This window comes from Dermochelys coriacea, chromosome 6 (genome assembly GCF_009764565.3).
Source record: "Dermochelys coriacea isolate rDerCor1 chromosome 6, rDerCor1.pri.v4, whole genome shotgun sequence".
In the NCBI taxonomy this organism is placed as follows: Eukaryota; Metazoa; Chordata; order Testudines; family Dermochelyidae; genus Dermochelys; species Dermochelys coriacea.
Genome location: NC_050073.1, coordinates 59386894 through 59399079, shown reverse-complemented (window position 1 = coordinate 59399079; position 12186 = coordinate 59386894).

Genomic DNA, 12186 nt, shown 5'->3' with positions numbered 1-12186 from the left:
GCAATACCTCAGGTATGGGTATAATTAAAGTGTAAACTAATTACATGAGACCGAATGTGGGGTTTTTAAATTCAGACTGTTTTATACTTGTGGGAAGTAGGGTTAAAGGTGATCTGCAATGAGTTGTTAAAAATGCATATTTTGCCCTTTTATGATGCATAAAGGACTGGAAGGTGTTTTGGGGGAGTGGAAGGGCTATCTTTAGAAATACTAGGAATATCATATCTGGTTTTCTGTTTCTTCTGGAAGATTAATGGGTCCCAACTGTGGATTTGGAATTTAAGAAGTGTGAAATCTTTAACAAACTTCCCTTCTCAAGTTTGTATTAAATGTTTGAAAAACAAAAGAATTCAATCATCTGACTAAAAGGCTCTTCCAGCTCTGAATTGCTCATATTTCACTGTTATGTAGTCTTAATTCCAACAACAGTCTCTAGTCTACATCAACATCCAAGATAGGCAAACCCACTATTCAGTCTCAATTGAGCCTGCAGTACCAAAAGCCCTCCCAACGCCAAGGGCAGATCCAAGTCCAAGGGTTGTATCAGCACCAGTTCTCTCTCAATGGTTTGTTTCTGCATCTTTCCCCAAGGATGCAGAAAGAGAGAGAGAGTGGTCCAGAGAGGAAGGATGGTTGGGTAGTTAGGGTGCTACCCTGTGATTTGGGAGATCAGGTTCATTTCCTAGCTTCACTGCAGAATCCTTGTGTGATATTAGCAATTCACTTACTCTCTCTACCTCAATTCTTCTACTGTAAAATGAGGCCAATGGCACTTTCCTATCTCACGGGTGCTGTGAAGATAAATACATTAAAAATGGTGAGTCACTCAAATATTACAGTAAGGTGGGCCACATAAGTACTGTAGGTGGGTAGACAGAGCCAAAAGGCAGAATGTGACCGAGGGTCTGGGAAGGGATTTAGGAAGGTGTGATTTTCAAAATAAAAACGAAATAATACAAATGCCTCAAACTATCCAATGACGTTACCTGAATTGTAATGCAGAATTTGAGGTAGAATGGCCCCATTCCATTCCCCACTGACCCTTTCCATCTCTCTTATCTGCTCCATGCTTTATGGAAGTTTCCTATGGAATTTAACAGAGTGTGATTTTGAAGCCAATCTCTAGAATTCTGTAGCAGTGCTGTGATCTCTATTAAATTCTGTGGCCCTAAATCATCTGTGTAGGGCCCTATTTGACAGAGCCCTAGTGCCATCAGCCCTATTAAGTTAGAGCACTCTTTCATAATGGCAGCATTTTGAAGGCCATAGGTTGCCCTCTCCATGATGTTCTGCAGTTCAGTCATGGGACTAATTTCCACAAGCCTCAGATTAGACTTCCTTCCCACTTGATTCCTCTCTCCCCAGGGGCAAGGGCATCCCTCATTACAGTCCCAGACAGAACTGCTCTCCCCAGTAGCAATTACTGACATCTGATGCAGGAAGCTGCACCATGCATCCTGATCCTGACAGCAGGAATCCAGCCTCAGCATAAACTCCCAGAGAGTCTGTTTCTCCAGATCTCCTTAATATCTGAGGTCATTGGGTAATCTGGCAGGGTCTGGGGCCACTGGCAAGGTGGAGAGGTTTGGTTAGAAACTCCCAGGTGGTGTTGAAACTCCTACTGTTCCTTCTATGAGTAAAGCAAGTTGAGAAGCCCCTGACCATTACAGTGTTATACAAACCCTCTGAGCTCATTAATTGGCTTGGAGGTGGGGCTAAGTAGTCCTCAGGCATAGCTGAAGGGCTCAATCTTGACCAGTACATAAACTGGGTCTGGATCTCCCATCTCCCCTTTTGTGTCTTGTCCAGTTCAGGTCTCCTGTACCTGGAAAATATAGGAAGAAGACGGAAGCAGAACCATGTCCTACGGGTATAACTCCGTACTGATCAACATATCTCACATACCCATGCCTTCCTCCTATTCTTGGTCTGATATCCCCATTTTGGTCTCAGGCAATCAATATACAGGCTTGTAAATATAATCTCCTTCTCCAGTCCCACCTTCCCTTTGTTCCCTACTCAGTGAATTAAGGTTCAGAATCACTAAGGTCTATTTGAAGGACGCAGCAGCTAAAAGAGAGAGAGATGCAGATTGGAACTGCAGCAATTGCCTGAATTAAGAGCGCCTGAGCAGGAGCTCAAGGGATGGCTTAAAACGGCTGGCAGGCCAGATTTTGCCCACCCCTGGATTAGTGTCTGTCTCGCACCATCTAGTGGTGTATGACACTACTTGCAACCACTGCCTTTGGAGGGATGACATGGAGGGAATTTAATTTTTGTAGACTAATGTGGAAAACTTCTCACTTTCAAGAATAAAGATGAAACAACAGCATAATTCAGAGCATACTGGAATGTCAAAAATAGGGGTCAAAAGTTATCACTGCATCTTGAATCAGTGTTTTTAGGGAATGGACATTAACCCTTTCCCCACCCATACATTCTAGCGGTGTACAGAAAGGAAGACATCTTTATCTTGCACTTTCCCTGATCCCAAAACTATCTCTGAGACATAACACTGACTTTTTAATCTGGGTGCTAGTGGCAGCAACTCCACATGAGGTGACAATCTGTCATAGCCATTTATGACCCCGGGTACCTTTTCTAAATTGGACATAGTTCTGTTGCTGGCAGTGCATTTAGAAGTGTATAGTGAGAGAGGATGGCAGGTGGCCAAGCCATTTCAAATATTGCCTCCTGCAACTGCCTGCAGAGTACTGAACCATCACTGGGCCTCTGGGTCACACAATGTCTGAAGATATTTGTATCCATTAGACAAAGACAATGCATTTCTCTTTCAAACCTCAAACACAGCTACAGGAATGGAGTACCTTTTTGTTCCTTCAGGACAACTTTCCAAAATTAATGTGTCCACAGCAAACAAGAGAAGGAGGGTAAATAGGAGCTTTGGATTTATCTTCACTAAACCAGATATTATTTTATATCCCTAAAACCATGACTATTTATTAACAAATTCGTACAAGATTCATTGAAATCTATTCCAGCCCTTTCTCTGGAAAATGTCACTTTAATTTCAAGGTTTATAAAATATATTTGTCCAATTAAAAACAGACAAGAATTTGTCATATTCTTCTCACTCCTACAAAGAACATCACTGCCCTTTGTGGGCTCCCAAATGTGCTCGTATTCCTGCTCTGGGCCCTCTGCCTCCACAGTCCCCTGAGGCCAACACTTAGGGAATGTCCACACTGTAATCAGAGAGTGTGATTGCAGCTCATGTAGACATATTGTGACACTCTATACCCCTAGGCAACACCCTGGCACCCCCATATTTACCATGATGCTATGATTATGATATTTTTGCACAAAGTATGCCTTGTGAGGCATCATTCTAAAAGTTGTGATCTGTTGAACACTAACATACTGTTGGATTGTATGTGGAGTTATGAAGTTTTGCTATGTGTATATTACTGAAATATGCTGTGAAGCTGGAAACACCCACAACCAGCCATTCAGGTACAAGGGTGGTGAAGCCAGACTATGTTGATGGCCCATTAAGGGGAATTCACAGTATCAAGGACTATCACAGGATCTATGTACAATGAAGACTTCTCAAAGATAGCATGTAAACAATGGACATTGATTGATACATAGCAAAAGATCTTTCCAGCAAGCTGGAGGAACCTATAAAGGAGAAGAAATGACATCATCATTTGGCCTCTTCCTTCCCCCACCCCAGCAACTCAAGACCTGGGAACATGACTGGAGGACAAAGACTAAGCTGGGTAGGTGTTCCCAGGCTGGAAAGGAGAATTCCAGCCTGCATAGGAAGGAACTATACCATCCGGGTGAGACACTGCTTGATTCAAATCCTGTCTAGTTTATAGAACTCAGGTTGCGATTTTACTTTTATTTCTTAGGTAACAACTTTGATCTGTAGGCTTACTACTTATAATCACTTAAAATCTTTCTTTCTGTAGTTAATTAATCTGTTTTATATTTTACCTAAAACAGTGTGTTGCTTGAAGTGCTTGGGGAATCTGCTCAGTGTACAAAAGCTGGTGCACATCCATTTTCCTTTGTAGAAGTGGCAGACCGCATAATAAACTTACACTGGTCAGGCTTCTGACCAGGGCAAGATGGTACAGCTCTGGGGTCCTAGGCTGGGGAGCTGGGGGAATTGGCTGGAGCCTCTCTGTTGTTGGTTCATGAGTGGCTAGGAGAAGCATTCATGTAATTCAGCTGGGTGTGTCCCTGCCTGTAGATATCTGCAAGTGCAGGACCTGGAGGGATTTGCTGCTTGTCACAGCATCACAGTGTGAGAGGGAGCCCAGGCTGGTGAGACAGAGGGCTCAGCAATACCCCAGTTCCAGATTGCACCCCAAGGAACCCGTAACACCCACATTAGCTTTAATCTAGCTAGCTTGGGTACTGAAGCAACAATGCTGTGGTAGCACAGGTTTTAGTGCAGGCTGTAGATGCCCACCCATGACCCTGGGTAATTACTTGGGTGGCTGGCTCACACTGAAGCTGTGCTGATGTGGCTTCGCCACTCTGAGACCTGTGCTAGCTAACTTAAAGCTAGCTCAGGTATGTCTACATGAACTGCAATTATACCCTGTGATTGCTGCATAGACATACCGTTAGACAGGCTTCTGCAGCAGGCAATGGGACCTTCTAGTTCACGAGCCAATAAACTCTAAGCCTCACTTTGAGCTGAACTGAAATTAAATTCTGATCTCTGTTGACCTTGATGCGTGGTAAAGTCACCTGTTTCATTTTGCCTGAGAATCATTCTGCTCAACTGTATGGCAATAACTCTGTAATGAACTGTTGGTCAGTAGCACTGCCTTCTACCACTCAATTGTGTGTCATAGACCCTATAATGTTGTGATGCACCTGCAAAGCAAGGGACTACAACTCCCATCTGCCCCCTCCCCACAGCACTTTGCCCAGGCCAGGTAAGGGGAAGGGTCGTGAACCAGGAAGCGGGCGGGCTCTGTTTTGGGAGTGGTGACTGCATGGCAAGGAGGAGTTGCAGGGAAGCGGAAGAGGAGTTGTGGTATGGCAACAGTAGGGAGCTAGAGGGAAGCCCCAGGAACTGTGGACAAAGCTGCATGTGGAACAGGCTGTGACTGCCAGACATTACAGCTTGGGTGCAGGTCTATGTAGGATTTTTGGAGCAGTAACAACAGGTTGGCAGGGGACCGGTGCAACAGGGCCCCAAAGAGAGACACTATCTGAGCTTTGCCTGGAAACCCACTAGGGTTGCTTGAATAGAGAGACTGGACTGGAAAGGACACTCCAAGTAGTAGGTCCACAGAGCCCTAACTCTCAGGTGCAGTGCTCCAGGGATTCAAACAAGGATTCCTGTTGCTCACTTTGAACTGCAGCTGTGTAAGTCTCTGTACCTAGGGTAACTGCAAACTTTCCCTTTCCTGCCAGCCCTAATACAAACCTCTCAGCCATGTGTCTAAGTGGCTATTAGGACCTACAAGGCCTAGCTGCTGAAGCACCTACAATGTTGCCTCCAAGCATGGTACTGGCACCCTAGGGGGGTTGATGTAGTGGGCAGCCCCAGTAATTACAATGATAATACACTGGCAGAAATGTTCAGCTATCTGAAGTGATAAAGGGAGCCAGAAGCTCTCTGTTCTGTCTGCTCTCGCTGCTGCCATAATGTTCTGAGAGACCACGGAGCATAATGTAGTTCCTTTGGTGGCTTCAGGTATGTTGCAATGACTTAAGCATCATTTCATTTCAGCCACATTTCCTCCTCCCTCTCCCTTTTTGTCATTCTTTGTTTTGAGACTGAAGGCTCTGTGTAAGGTACCTGAGGGCACAATTCCCTTCCTATCAACCCTGCAATCAGTTTCTCCTCCTCCTGCCGTCATTACAGACCTACAGGAGAGCTGGTCCTCTTTCACCCAGGGGCAATTTACCAGGAGTGTAACACTGATTGAAGCAGTTAGAGATGGTGGTGCAATCAGTGCACCATACACGTCAATGTAATGGATGGGACAGAGCAGATATATCGACTCCAGACAACAGAACTATTCAGTCACCACAAAGAGGCAGCATTAAGAGTGAAGTGAAAGGGTTAGTTAGCCTGTGGCCCGAAATATAAACTAAGGCAAATTATATGCTGTATTGAAATGCTGGGTAATAGCAGCTGCATATGTCTGGATATGCTCAAGATTTCTAAAGGACAATCACTACTATTGCAGGGCTTAGAAGAATGAGCTAGTGATAAGGAAAGAGAGAGTAAGGTAAAACCCACTCTTCAGGAGTAATGAAGGGTTTTAAATAAAAAGATAATAGTTTCATAGGAGTTGAATAATGATTTTGTATCATGTAATGGCTGCTTACCACAAACACGATCAAATATTTCTCCTTGTTCTCAACTTTGTTACTCAACATAAGTTGCCCCATATTGGATCTTAGCTGGGTTGGGCCTGAGCTGCAAAGCTGAGATCTGGATCCGGTTCCAAGTGTTGTCCCAATGTAGGAGGGTGTTTTGAGAGCAGCTCAAGATAAAAGAGCAAATTAGGAAAAGGGGGTGTGGGAGTGGGGGGAGCAAAAGAGAACCGTTGGCAGCTTGGAGCCTCTGCTCCAGTGCCTCCTGGGTGTGCTGTTCTGTCCAATCTAATGGTACTGAGACCACTTAGAGAGAAAGATTAATGATTCTGTTCTACAGCCTTAGCTAAGGGCCATATGGCTTTTAGCTCATGCAGTAGAGGCTCATGCCTTTAGCTCCAGAGGTCCCAGGTTCGAAGAGCCAGCCCTGCTCTCTGTGCCTGTGTGCACACACAGACAGAGGTGGAGGGAATGCATAATTAGAGACTCCGAGGTGGGAGTCTTGAGTTCAGACTAAGCCCAACAGTCACGTTTATGCTGGCTCCTTTGCATGCCCTTCAATATACAGCCTGTGCTCCCTGGTGGGAGGGCGATGATTTGCCCTTTCCAGATACAGGACCCACTCAATTTTGGGTGCCTCAGTTTTTAAGTACCCAACTTGAGCCATCTTGCACCCCATTTTTAAAAGTGCTGAGCATCCACAGCTCTAACTGAAGTCAGTAAGATCTGCAGGTGCTCAGTACCTCTGAAAAGGAGGCTCATAATGTGGGCACCCCAAAAATGCAGGCACCTCAAATCAGTCTTAACAATTTTGGCCAGACTCGGGGTTCTAGACTGAGCCCATGGGAGATCGGGAGAGAGGGGAGTAGGGGACACTGCTGCGGGTGCTGTGCAGGTAATGTTGGAAGTACAGGAGTTCACTTCCACCTACTGAAATCAACAAGAGCTGGGGGAAAGGGAAGTTGTTTTAAGATGTTCATGCAATGGTGGGGATTGAAGTAGACACTGGCACCTCACTGATACAGAATGAAATGGGGAAAAGAAGCGAGAGGCAGAAGAAATACCAAGGGGAAGAGGCTGAATTCCCTGAAGGCTTTGCATTTCACAGCTACGGTTAAGAGTTATTCCTTGAACTATAGTGGCAAGGACCTGTGCTTTGGTGCCAAAGGCCTTGGGCCCAGTCCCTACTGAAAGCCGTGATTTCTCTGGGATTTTCAAAGGAGCCTCAGAGGGTAAAATGCCCAACTCCCACTGAAACTCAGTGGCATGTAGGCACCTTTGAACAACCCAGCCTTTGTGGCCACCATTTTCCAAAGGGCTCAACATTCTGGTTGCACCTTGGGTTTTGATCTCTTTTGAAAATCTGGCCACCATGGGAGCTGTGGAATGCTGAGCACTTTTAAAAATCTGGCTCTCCTTGAGGGGACAAAATGGGAGTTGAGCTCATTTGAAAATCTGTCCCAATTGTGAGTGCTTGAAAATCTGCTTTAGAGCTCTTTTCACACCTGGCCCTATAGATTTGTGGCCATGGATGTATGCTGTGCTCCAGAGGAAACAGTGTTAAACCCTACACCCACGTACTCTCTAGTTCAAAGTGTTTTTGTCATATTTGGCTTCTTTCTTTCCTAAGGTTTAGTCCAGAAAAACTTCAGATCCTGGATGTTTGACAGAAAGCATAAGATAATAATCCTGCCATATCTCAAAGACATGTCCCTCTCCTTGTTTTCCACATAGCTGTTGTTTCCAATGAATGTGTAATTAAAAAGCTGTGTGATCAAAATTCTAGCCTCTTATCTGTTAAAATGTTTCCCGAACTCCTTTCCTCTAACTGCCAAGGCCATTTCTAACAAAATCCAGGAATCACTTCTGACTACATTTATTGGTCTTTGGGGCTTGCTAGAGTGATTCTGCCTTTCTTTCTGCAGACTCCCTGCCCACATCCCACCTCCTTCTGCATTCATTTGCTTTTCCCTCTTGTAAGATCTATATTGGGACATCCTACAAGCCATATCAGGTCATAGTGCAAAAAACATGTCTCAGTTATTCAAATAGCTGACACCTCCTGCTGCCCCTCCACTCCCCAAGGTCCTCACATTGCATACTATATCCTCTAACAGTAGCTGATATTTATAAATCAACTTTCATACAAAGACTCCAAAGTTCTCAACAAACTTCACAAATGATGGGTCAGTTGACCTTATATAGCTGGGTAAATCCACTGAAATGTCTAAGCCCTGGGCTGTGCTTAGGGTGACCAGATAGCAAGTGTGAAAAATCGGGATGGGGATGGGAAGTAATAGGAGCCTATATAAGAAAAAGACCCAAAAATTGGGACTGTCCCTGTCAAGGTTCCTTCCCCACTCTGAACTCTAGGGTACAGATGTGGGGACCTGCATGAAAGACCCCCTAAGCTTATTCTTACCAGCTTAGGTTAAAAACTTCCTCAAGGTACAAACTTTGCCTTATCCTTGAGCCCTATGCTGCCACACCAAGCGTGTTAAACAAAGAACAGGGAAAGAGCCCACTTGGAGATGTCTTCCCCCCCAAAATATCCCCCCAAGCCTTACACCCCCTTTCCTGGGGAAGGCTTGATAAAAATCCTCACCAATTTGCATAGGTGAACACAGACCCAAACCCTTGGATCTTAAGAACAATGAAAAAGCAATCAGGATCTTAAAAGAAGAATTTTAATTAAAGAAAAAGTAAAAGAATCACCTCTGTAAAGTCAGGATGGTAAATACCTTACAGGGTAATCAGATTCAAAACATAGAGAATCCCTCCAGGCAAAACGTTAAGTTGCAAAAAGACACAAAAACAGGAATATACATTCCAGTCAGCATAGCTTATTTACCAGCCATTTAAACAAAAGAAAATCTAACGCATTTCTAGCTAGATTGCTTACTAACTTTTTACAGGAGTTCTGAAGAGCATTCTGATCTGGTCCCGGCAAAAGCATCACACAGACAGACCCTTTGTTTCCTCGCTCCCCCGTGCTTTGAAGGTATCTTGTCTCCTCATTGGTCATTTTGGTCAGGTGCCAGCGAGGTTATCCTAGCTTCTTAACCCTTTACAGGTGAAGGAGTTTTGCCTCTGGCCAGGAGGGATTTTATAGTTCTGTATACAGAAAGGTGGTTACCTTTCCCTTTATTTTTATGATAGTCCCTATAAAATTGGGACATCTGGTCACCCTAGCTGTGCTGCCCTCTATGCTGCCCTTCTCTACACTAGAATGTTTTGGCAATGCCTGTGGTAATAGCAATGGTGGGAGGGGAAGCCCTAGTATACAGGCAGTTGGATCTTGGAGAAATGCATGTTGTTAGTTGTAGTGCAGCTCTGTAGGGAAACTTTTTGCAGAACTTAGTAAAAGTTTGTTCTCTCCCCCTGAGTTTCTCTGACTATCGCATATACCCACAAAAAGTGAACAAAAATATGACATGGTGTCAAAAACACTAACAAGGGAGGGAGATTTCTGGCAGGTTGGAGGATGGGGCTAATATGGACTCACTTCAGCCTAGTGTCATGGCCTGGTGCTGTCTCCCAGAAGCCAGAAACTCTTCCTCTTTCTACAGCATCCCCTCCCTGGTAATTCCCAGGGATGTGTTTAATACTTTTGGACTACCCGTGTCCTAAGGATTGAGGAAAGGCAGTTGTGGGTGGAGAGCTCTATCAGTGTGTATGACCCAGCATGGGACTGCAAGTCAGATCTGCTGTGATCAGTCTGTAGTTCTGCCACTCCTGAGACTTTGGGCAAGTTGCTTAACCTCCACACCTCAGCTTTCCCCTCTGCTCAATGGTGTTAATAATACAGAAAGGAATGGTGCGAGGGGCAATTATTAATGCCTGGTAGGTGCTTTGAGAGACCTCTGATGGGCACGTTAGAGCCATGTATTGTTGTTTCTAGTTCTCCAACCCATCATTCTAAAATGTTCCCCCTTTACCTGGCATCGCAGTCTGATTTTGCTCAGGGGAACCTTGCTCATGCAGGGTAAGGGCTAGTCTGTGATACCTGGGACATTTAATAGAGTACAATTAATCGTCATTTTAAGGAGCCCGTTGGGCACTATCGCAATCTCTAACCTGTCATCTGTGAGTTCTGTGAAAGGGTCATCCCTAAAGAAAACATACCTGCTACCTATCATAGCCACCAGATGGTGCTGCGACACTGCATTACACAAGTGACCATTTTACGACAAACGACCTTTAGAACAGTGATCATGACTCAAACCATCTTCTCTGTAGTAAAAGCCTGCACAGGGGTCTGGAAACTCTTGCACAGGGTCCTACACAATACTCCTCTGAGGGAAGCAGGAGTGTTGCCCCCCAAAATCAGCAGAGCACCCAAGATGTGTGCAGTTCTTGAAGGCTCTGCTAGGAGCCCAGACTGTGTGTGCAGAGGTCCTGTGCTCGCATGCTGGTTCCCGGTTCCCACATCGACCCTCTGGCTCCCTGGAAAAATGGCTCCTTTGGAGTCCATCTCTCATTGGTGTCTGTCTCTGGAGTCCACCCTGTGATGTATTCCTTTCAGCTGTGTGGCTCAGTGTTGTGGGGAATCCCAGCAGGGTTGAGGTGCATCTGTCCCCCAGCCCAGTCTCTACCCAAGTGCAGACTCTCAACCATGTAGAGGAAGCGGGTAACAATTTCATAAAGGCCTCTGCTTCTCTCCTGTGTGGCCACTGGTAGGGGAGCTGCAGTGCTTTCATTTGCACAAAGAGACTGAGGAGATGATCTGGGATCTAGATACTTAAATTACAAATTTAAACACAAAGCAACCACCCTGGGAGCCTTATATTAGCTTTCATTGCGGGGAGAGCAATTAGCAGGACTTGTACCTAGAAATAGCTACATGGGCTTCACCTCTGAATTAGAGTAAGAAATCAACGTATCTGAAGGGGAGCCAGCCCCAAAATACCCACACAACTAGCCAGGAAAAGGGAGTGAGTGTGGCATCTCTGTCCTGCCTAGGCTGTATATCTGGTCCGGCTCATCCCAACAGTGTCATTGTAGATTTATTATTGCCACTCTTCTAAAGCAATTTTCAAAATGATCTGAGCCACCCCTTTTCATGTGCCAAATAAAATCAAGTTAGAAAAAGTCACAGAAATATGAGGGAGCTAGAAAAATAGCCATATGAGAGAAGGGAATAGCTGTTTAAATAGCCAGTCTGAAGAAGACTGAATGTGGGCTCAGCGGAGTACCTAGGTAGATTTAATGAAACCTCGGGCCTCATCCATACTATGACTTTCCTTATCTGTTTTTCAGCAGCATTGCAGTGTAGATAGTGAGCCGGTGTTTTTACCACTACGTCACCTAACCCTGTTCTGAGCAGGTTTCCCTACCATGGTGCTGACAACATCTGCCCCCTATTCATAGATTAAGGTCAGAAGGGACCATTATGATAGTCTAGTCTGACCTCCTGCACAATGCAGGCCACAGAATCTCACCCACCCTCTCCTGTAACAAACCCCAACCTACGTCTGAGCTATTGAAGTCCTCAAATCATGGTTTAAAGACTTCAAGGTGCAGAGAATCCTCCAGCAAGTGAATCCTCCAGCTATTCGTAGCAGAACCCTTGATGAAAAATGGGTAAGGAATTTCCTAGTGTACCAGGCCCTAGGAAGGGGCAGCCATTGAGATCCACTGGTGTCTGGTTGAACTCGAGCAGATTTCAATGTTTTTCTGAGTGGCAGTCACTCCTTTTCAGGGCCGGCTCCAGCCACCAGTGAAGGAAGCAGGTGCCTGGGTCGGCCAATAGAAAGGGGCGGCACTCCGTGCGTTTTTGGGGTGGCATGTCCAGGTCTTCGGTGGCAATTCAGCAGCGAGCCCTTCATTCCCTCCCTTCCACTTCAGCAGCAGCTCAATTGGGTGTTTCTT